This window comes from Paramormyrops kingsleyae, chromosome 4 (genome assembly GCF_048594095.1).
Source record: "Paramormyrops kingsleyae isolate MSU_618 chromosome 4, PKINGS_0.4, whole genome shotgun sequence".
In the NCBI taxonomy this organism is placed as follows: Eukaryota; Metazoa; Chordata; class Actinopteri; order Osteoglossiformes; family Mormyridae; genus Paramormyrops; species Paramormyrops kingsleyae.
Genome location: NC_132800.1, coordinates 4,025,827 through 4,034,933, shown reverse-complemented (window position 1 = coordinate 4,034,933; position 9,107 = coordinate 4,025,827). Strand labels below are relative to the sequence as shown.

General features: G+C 36.4%; 2 long non-coding RNA genes across 4 annotated transcripts; one reads left to right on the top strand and one right to left on the bottom strand.

Annotated features, from left to right (window-relative positions):
* Positions 1–1,165: 1,165 nt before the first annotated feature.
* On the bottom strand, positions 1,166–4,587 carry LOC140588672 (uncharacterized). 2 transcript variants are annotated; one of them, XR_011989824.1, is made up of 5 exons: positions 3,556–4,587; positions 2,222–2,327; positions 1,723–1,800; positions 1,524–1,578; positions 1,166–1,423 (listed from the first exon to the last, which is right to left on the bottom strand). It is a non-coding gene; the product is annotated as an uncharacterized lncRNA (long non-coding RNA). The 2 variants fall into 2 exon arrangements; XR_011989825.1 differs by lacking the exon at positions 1,723–1,800.
* A 60-nt stretch (positions 4,588–4,647) lies between these two features.
* On the top strand, positions 4,648–8,028 carry LOC140588671 (uncharacterized). Of its 2 annotated transcripts, XR_011989823.1 has the most exons (6): positions 4,648–4,789; positions 5,068–6,102; positions 6,301–6,454; positions 6,909–6,995; positions 7,366–7,529; positions 7,682–8,028. It is a non-coding gene; the product is annotated as an uncharacterized lncRNA (long non-coding RNA). The 2 variants fall into 2 exon arrangements; XR_011989822.1 differs by having other exon boundaries at positions 5,068–6,454.
* Positions 8,029–9,107: the final 1,079 nt, after the last annotated feature.

Below are 9,107 nucleotides of genomic sequence, written 5' to 3'. Positions count from 1 at the left end.
CCATCCAAATGCAGCACCGCAACGCCACCGCACCGCAATTCTGGGCCTGCAGTTGGAAGCCAGCAGTGTTATGCCGGAAGTTACGTCACCGCTGTATTAGGCGCAAGTTTCGTCGCTGCGGTTTTAGAACAGCAAATTTCTAGTCTTGTACACCACTATTAACTGAGTAGAAAATTATAGTATACTACATTATTGTATTACTATACTATATTATAGAGATAATGGAAAATGGTATTATACGGATAGCCATTACTTCTGTTCAAAACAGTCCTGTAGAAAAGTTTTGGAAGTCAGTTTTGTTCCTTTTTAAGATACAGCATGCATATAAATCTAAATTTAGTGAACATGTAAACTTTTTCAGATGCAATTCTAACAGCAAAGACAGGTCCATCTACAGCCCATAATTAGAAGCATAGCTGCTATGCACAAAGGGAAAGACCAAAAAATAATATTAAAAACCGATGTCAAAAATGTCTTCCTCTGTAATAAACCTGCTCTTTGGAGTACTTTAGAAAATGATTGTCAGTAAACAGCTCCTTAAAACTTCCCTATATCCAAGATAAAAATCTACCTCACAAAGTATTAGCTGTTAATTAGAAACATCCAGAAAACCTTTTCTTAAAATTAATCTGAAATGAATGTTCATAAAGGCTACACAAAGTCCTGCTTTTAGCTTGTTTTTGTAGAAAAACCTGAACCAACTAGATGATTAGATGGAAGTGCCTGTCGGACAGACTGGTCTGTCTTTGAGAACATAGTACCAAATGACACAAAAAGAAAAGACTTGAGCAGAGGACTGGAGCATCGAAAGCCTTGTATTAGGCATGACTATTCTCTGTTTCAACTATTTAATGTAAAGGGTAAGCTCACCCCAAAATCATAGGAATCACAGTAAAAGATGTACATTTATACAAGAAATTATTTCGTAAAACAATTTAAAACTTAAACTCTATTTAATTATGTTTTTTTTTTATTGGATTTTAAAGGCATTAAAATGAACTAATATGACCTCAAAACTAAGACCAATATTTCAAATGAAGGGGCAGATGCAATAAGATTGCAACAAATTATATTTTAATGAAAAATACAACAAAAATTAAAACTGTTAAAATAAACAAATTAAGTAAACAATGTAATCTATAAAATTATTCTAAAATTACTCATACATGCAATTAATCTTTAATCGCATTTTGTCCCCACATTCAACAATAAAAAGTTCCATGTGTTCCTCATTTTGAAAGACAAACAAAAACGGTTCTTTGGCCTCGATGCTTGGGGAATCGTAAACCTTCTGCACAGCTCTCCTCTGAGCTTCCTCCTCCATCTCCAGATAGCGTGGCTGGAACCCTGCGCCTCTGAAGAGATTGATGTTTACCTTCAACCACTCTGCAGCAGTTTGAAGATCTCCTGTTAAAGGTGTCTCCTTAAAAAATGACCATGAACCAAAGAAAACACATTGGTTTGGCTCATGCCTATACAAATGTATAAAACACAAAAGATATTACAACAATACATAGGAATACCTCCTCAATGCTCTCAAGAGTCCCTTTCAAATCAGGGGTCCATGGCGTTTCTGTCCTAAAACAAAATATTTACATGTTAACCACACCTACAACAAAACACGATTAAGAAAGATAAACCATACAGGGAGTGGGAGGGAGAGAGAAAGATGTGTTCAACTTTGCATATATATTGAACAACACATCTTAAAGTATGACTCACTTTCTTGGACAACAGCCTTGTTACAGTGAGTTTTCAAGTGATTTTTTAATTTGCCTTGTGGGTTTAAAGACCGTGGCACTGCAGAAAGGGAAATGAAACCAGTTACAACATTTTGTGCACTGGTTCAGCTGTGGAACGCACTGCCCTTTCTGAAACGTGATGTGCTTCTAAAATATAGACAAAAGGCACAATGCAAAACTGCGATTCTTTCTTTACAACATGAGCAAAATATTTTCATAGCCATTTAGTGGCAATAAATTGCCAAACGTCGATGGCCCGTTTATAAATAAGAGGAATCTTTACTCTAATATGCTTCCACATTAGCCTGCAAGATAGAATAAAAAACGCTTGCCAGAATTCGCTGGTTAACCTATCAAACAACTATTATTAACATGATTAAATCATAACGTACTTTGTACATCTAAAATGTTGAAACGTGTCACAAACTGCACAGTTTTTTTATCAGCAATCTAAAACGTAACACAAGACTGAAACTTACCGTACAACCCTCCGCCATTGTTGATACTGGTTTGTCCCCGCCCATAAACATCCATCCTGAAGCTGGTGGCCTTGAACTGGTGGCCTAGAAGTGCGGTGGTGCGGCGCTGCAATTGGACATATCTCATTACCTTACATTTATCTATGTTAAATTTCATCTGTCAGGTATAAACCCAGTCGCTAATTTAATCAAGATCCCATTGTAGCCTCTCTGCCGCGAGATCAGTATCTGCTACCCCACCTACCTTGGTGTCGTCTGCAAATTTAACCAGTTTACTGTATTTACTGGTGTCAATATCATTAATGTAAATTAGGAACAATAGTGGTCCTAAAATTGAACCCTGCGGTACCCCACTATGAACGCAGGCCCACTGTGACATTGTGCCTCTAATAATTAGTCAGAGTGTGAAATAGTGAAAAAGGATATTTATGAAAATGCATACTCTAAAAGTGCCATAATTGGTCCCTACTCATCACATGCTCCTCCCCTGATTTGATCCCTCTAGTTACACCCTCTCATTGTTTGATTGATCACCTGGTCATCGTGCATTAATGTAAACAGTATTCCAATATGACAGATATGGAGGAACTCCTTTTAATGGCGTTTTCCCTGTTTGATGACCCAGATGATGGCGAGTGGCTGCTTCAAATTTGCATAAACAAAGTCACTGTGTTGACGCATACAAACACAATGTAGGCTAATAGGTACATCAAATACATATTTAGTCATTCAGTGTGGATGGAAATACATTTATAAATGCCCACGTAGTTTATGAATGCAGCTTGAGGTAGAACGTACAGAATGGATGAAGCCCACCCTCAAATGAGCAAAGAACACACTGTACAAAGACTTCATACACTGTATGCTGACATGTAAAAATAGCCCTCCTGTAATATCAGGAAGCACAAGTTATTCCTCATTGGTCTGTCAAAACAGTAATTACATTTAACAGTTGATTATACTGTATCTCATGTTTGTCATTTAACAATGGTATTTTTGCATACATAGAACATTTTTCTTACACACATTGTGGTCTATTGAAACACACAAATGTATCACTTAACTAAATATGCATTGAGTTATGTTTGATTACAGAATAGAGGGATACCTAAAACACACCTTAGATGGTTCTGGATATTACAAAGAGTATATTTTGCTACTATTCAGGTTCCAGCCTCGCCGTTAACCTTGTTTTAATAACTGGGTTATTTAACGAGCTGTTTAGAGTGAAAAATAAATGCAGCCAACTTGAAAGATTATTCCAGTACAGCAGATGACCTAAATTCATTGCCATAAATCTAACCTGTGGTTTATATAATTAAGAATAAACTTACAATGCTGATGCAACATTCGGGGGAGTCCGATTGCAGTTTCGTCGTGGCACGTTCCCGATGCTGAAGCTGTCACCGCTGAGGATGTGGCGATAAGACTGGTGTAACACCTGTGTGATGCCTACCTGTGTGATGCCTACCTGTGTGATGCCTACCTTCTGATAATACCACACTAGTCCATAGGCCAGGCTTTAGGTACGGAATGGGAGGCAATACATAAAAACAACACCGTTTGAATTTTTTAAACTTATATGGATATTTATAGGGAAAAACAAAATAACTATGCATATATTCCTACAGCTTAGTCGCATACAGAAATTGACATAAAGTGAGATAAAACAGTAATTGAAATGGTTTGGGCTATTCAGTTAGTTTTTCGTATTTTGGTGGGATCTAAATTCCTAATTTAGGTTTTCTAGTTTTGTTCTGTTAATACTAATGTTAACCAAGCAGATTTTCAGGCATTATTTACCAATTTGACACTAATTAATTCTCTTCTAATTAAATGAAAACTAATTATTTTAAACGTTTAATTTATGTCTAATATTTGACTGCATATGAGGTAACTATTTAAAGGTTTAATTCCATATAAATAATGATTTTTGGCTTCTTAAATGTTTTTTTTAGTTCGTCAACACCCACAAACACACAGAAAAAATGCAATTTACCATTTCTGACATCAAACAATCAACCCTTAAACATAATAACCTCTTTTCTACACATTCGCATTTGGTCCAAATATATACCTACGTAATGAAAACAACAAATGGTAAAATTTTCCCTATTCTTACCAGAGTTCAGTTCAATTAAATTATTAAAATTAAAATAAAACAAACCAGTCTTTTTCCAAGAAAAAAAACGTACTCAGATCCTGGTTAAAGAAGAAAAAAGAAAATAGTCATCCAACGTTACTTGTCAAAATCCAGAGGTCTGTATTAACCGTCCGTCTCCAAGTCGTTTTTCAGTTTGGGAGGCTCGCCATCTTGACTTCTGTTCCAAGTGTGAGGATTTTGCCATCCACAAGTGCACTCAACAGTTTCAGCAAATAAAAAAAAACGGAAAAAAAACTTGATCAATCCCTTCAGTAAAGTTACATAAGTCACATTTTCTCCGCGTAGGTTTTAGCTTGAACATCTTTTGTCACCGCTTAAAGCTGCAATTAATTAATATCTGTCCCTTTTCATTTAGGGCTTGCGATCACAAACTTCTACTTTTTTTCTTCTACATCCAACCTAAGGTAAGTATTACAGCAAAGTGTAATTCCTATATTACTCTTTTATCCTGTTCTTAAATCTCAGTCGCACCGCATTATGAGTATGTCTCTTCCCTTTTCTTTTATTTTTTTTCGTATCGTCAGTTCTTTGAGATCAAGACTACATTAAAGTTAAAGCACTTATTTTTATTTTTTTTATTTGCTGCATTATCTTTAATGAATTATTTTGTATTAATACAACATATTTATTAATATATTGTAACATGAATTAAAATACAAATTAAACCTTTTTTCTTTTACAGGTGACAAGAACATAAACCTGCACTGTTAACCTTTGCTGTATTTTTCACAGTAAAATACCACAAAATGCCCAGTAACTTACCTGAAAACATTTCTACAGTTAATTACTGTAATTTGCTTTGCATTATGGGTATATTAAGGTTATGTACAGTAACTTACTGTATTTTTTAAAATTGCGGTAGTAGTTATACCTACCGTTAACACATTAGCAGTAGTGCTACTGTATTATGTGATTTGAATGGTTCATCATACTGTTTGTGTATTTTTACTCTTTCAGTGGTTGGTTGCAATAGTGCATTACATTTTAACTCTTTCACTGCCAACCATTTCCAGATTTTCCTCCAAGCTAGTGCCATTTGTCAGTATGATACCAGTGAAAGTATTATGGTTTTGACTTTTTAGGGGACTTGCCTGTGTGTAAGGTTCAAGAATTCTGATCATCTAATCTGCTGCATGCAGTTGTATGCACATGCACAGCTGCTGCAAATGTGTGCTTGGCACTGCATTGCCAAAGAGATCAATTCAAGTGACAGCTGCTCCTGGGGACAGGGAAAAGAATGCAGAAAGGCCTCCTTGTAGGGAAATTTTATAAAGCAAGGTTCTCCAAATCTCTCCCAAAATTCTGTGTTTTCTTAATTGACTTCCATTCATATGTAAAGACTACAAGGTTAACTACAAATAAAAAAAGCAGAATTCACATTGCTGCATCTCCATCAGTTATCTCTGATTAACCCTGAACAAGATTCACACTTCCTTTTGTTAATTTTTTTACTTGCCACTATTCTGTTGTTGGATTTCACTTAGGTTGTTGCTGCTGTCTGTTTTTGTGTAATTTTGTACTTGTGACAAGTAGTGAATAAAGTTATTTAAAAAAGACGCAGAATTGCGAACTTCAGTCAGTGAAGAATATTGGACAGGAGAGGAAAGATAGGTCAACTTTGTTAACTCTTCGTTACGATATGCTCGAGAGGACAAAAGATTTTGCACCTCGTTATTGTTGGACCTCTGTGTGGAAACTGCAAACGGGACGTCATAAGGTAATGCAAAGAACTCTCCTACCTAACATACTCGTTTATTAATTTTTAAGAGCATATATATATTTTTTTGTGTGCGGGGAGGGGGAGCTTAAAATCGGTGTTAGCTTCAGCTTGGTCGAGATAGCACATTAGCTGAATTATTCTGGAAAAAATAGGTTGTGTGTGTTTTTTTCTTTTCTTATTTAAATATATATTTAGAAATGTATTTTCCACGGAGAGGGGCGAGGAACACAGGCGCAACGACAGTCTTTGTCTTTTTCCCGCCGAGTGTGGTGCATTGTATTGAAAAGCTGGCCACGCTAACAGTGGGACATTTGGCTTCAGCTCTTTGAAAGACAAGACAAAGCAGCAGGTAAAAATACACATTTAATGAGAATAAAGAAAGACAACTTTTTTTTGGAAATTTAGAGACTGCTAAAACAATCTTATCCAGTTTTGAGCTTGCTCATGTAGGTTAGCCTGCTTTATTTAATTTTGTGTGAGCTGCAGTACACAACATTAAAAAGTTAATATAACATTAGGTTGGTGGCGCGAGGAACTCCAACCTAAGTTTAATATTTATAATTTTTTTAAGTGGGAAGGGGAGCATGTTTTTTTCCTTTAATACAACGTCTTCCAGGGTCTTTTTCATAGGAAAACCATGTAACGTCTGTGTTAGGTTGGTCAAAAGAGCAATTAGTTGAATTATTCTGGAAAAGATGGGTTGTGTGTTTTTTTCTTTTATTTACTTATGTAAATATATTTTTCAAGGGTTAAATAAATGCAACATTAAATTAACAATTGTCTCTCTGTCTTTTCCCGCCCAGTGTGGTGCATTGCTGTCCTCCTGCCCTTGCTGGCCGCGCTGACTGTGATGTAGCCTCAGTTCTTTGAGAGACAAGACAAAACAGCAGGTAAAAAGACATATTTAGTGAGAATAAAGGTAGACAACATTTTTTGGAAATTTAAAGACTGCTAAAACAATCTAACCCAGTTTTGAAGTTTCTCATGCAGGTTAGCCTGCTCTAATCTCAACTGTGGTTTATTGTTTCATAGGTTCCATTTAAAAAGCAAGACAGTGTAGTGGTCTGTAAATTAGTCGCAGTTAGTTGCAGTGCCATTGTTAAGGGGTTTAACGTCAGCTTGACAGACCCTCCAAAATTTTTCCTCCAGTGTTTCACGAAATATATGTGATAGCTTGACTACAGTTGCAGAAACATATAGGTGATTGCTGTAATGTATGTTTTAATTTTGAAATTAAAGCAGCCTTTTTTCCGTTAAAAGGTTCTTTGAGGATCAATCCAGACATGGGAACAAAATGCCCTGCAAAACTTGGTACAAGCCGCAAGACAGGTCGTGTCGTAAAGAGGAAGGTTACAAGCATCAGCCCTCGGATCACCACCTTCCTCCAGCGGCTCTCTGAGTTTGAATGGAGGACTTCCAACTAGGTAAGAATACAGAGATGATAATATCTTTTACATAGCCGATAATTATATACATACTGTACACACATCCATACAACAGTATGAATGATCTCAGACAGATGTGAACAAGTGAATAACCTGAGCAAACATGAATATTGATGATGTGTCTTTGACAGGTGGTGATAAAGACTACGCTGAACCCGACCATCCTGGTAACGGAAATCTAAATCCCATGTCACATTCTATTTCCTGGGACCCACTGATAATTATTACATTTTGTAAATGATTTTTGTTTTACAATTGTAATAGTTTATTTAATGTTCATGCTGGTGGGTTTGTCCTGTTTTTAGTGGAATAAAAAACTGTTTTCCTTAAAAAAACCAGACACAGAAAGGTGAAGGACTGTGTAGTTTTCATGTACGCTTCTATTTATTTTGGTTATTGACATTGTTTTTATTCAGTTGAAAAATGTTTTTCTTGTTAAAAAAAAATTATCAACAATAAATGTTGGTTTGATTCACTATTCTGAGACTACTTTATTGAATTATATTGTTTTTTGTAAATGTTCTTATATTGAATATGAATGTTAATATTATTTTATATGCTGTAAAACACAATTACAGTCTAAACAAATTATAATGTACACAATTACAGTGTTATACCATAAACCACATTTGCAGTACAGTGATACTATAAAACTTAATCACGGTAAGTCTTTCTAACTGTAAACCATGTTTACAGTAAAGCTGCATTACCACAAACAACATTTACAGTAAAGCTGTTATACTGTAATATATGTTTACAGTAAAGTGGCTGAACTGTAAAACATCACAACAGTAAAGATACTGTAGATCAGTAATTACAGTAACTTACTGGCAATAGTGTTGCCAGTAAGGTACTGTAAAAATACAATAAAATGTCTAACAGTGTGGGTTACACTGGGGCGGCATCCAACATGGGATCCAGACACACTCTCAACAGCCCACCACATGCATACCCCTGCCATGGATCCTGTCATGCAAGCTAGGGGTCACTTCTGAGAAATTCAGTGATGCCCTACGCAGCCACCTATGTGTAATGGATTGACCTTCACTCTTGAAGAGTCACGTTCCCCCTGTCTGCCATTCCCTTAAAGTGCCCTGTGACTTCATGTGCTTATCTATATTTTCAGTGGATGTGTGGAACCAGAAAATGGCATATAGATGAGAGTCATTCATTGGACACCTGAGCTTTGTCATGTGACCTGTGAAAGCCCAATGATAAACACTCTTAGATTAGGCCTGAGTTCTTAACTTCTGTATTTCCAGTGTGATGCCCGGGGTGGCCCCTGATTGGTGTTTCATTTCATTTCACTATGAAAATGTGCCCACCTTGGATGAAATGGATCTGCTGAGCACCTTGCTGTGACATAACACATGCTCCAGGAGGCATTAAACACTGTGTGACATAGGGAGACGTTGCCATGGTTATCTTAATGTGCCTGACAACCTGGCTAGTTGCCCCTCCTACCCTTCATGGAGGATAACAGACACAAAGGAAAGGTAGGTAGGGGCTGGGGCACATAATTAAGGGCATTTGTATCAAATCTGATTTGGGAATAGG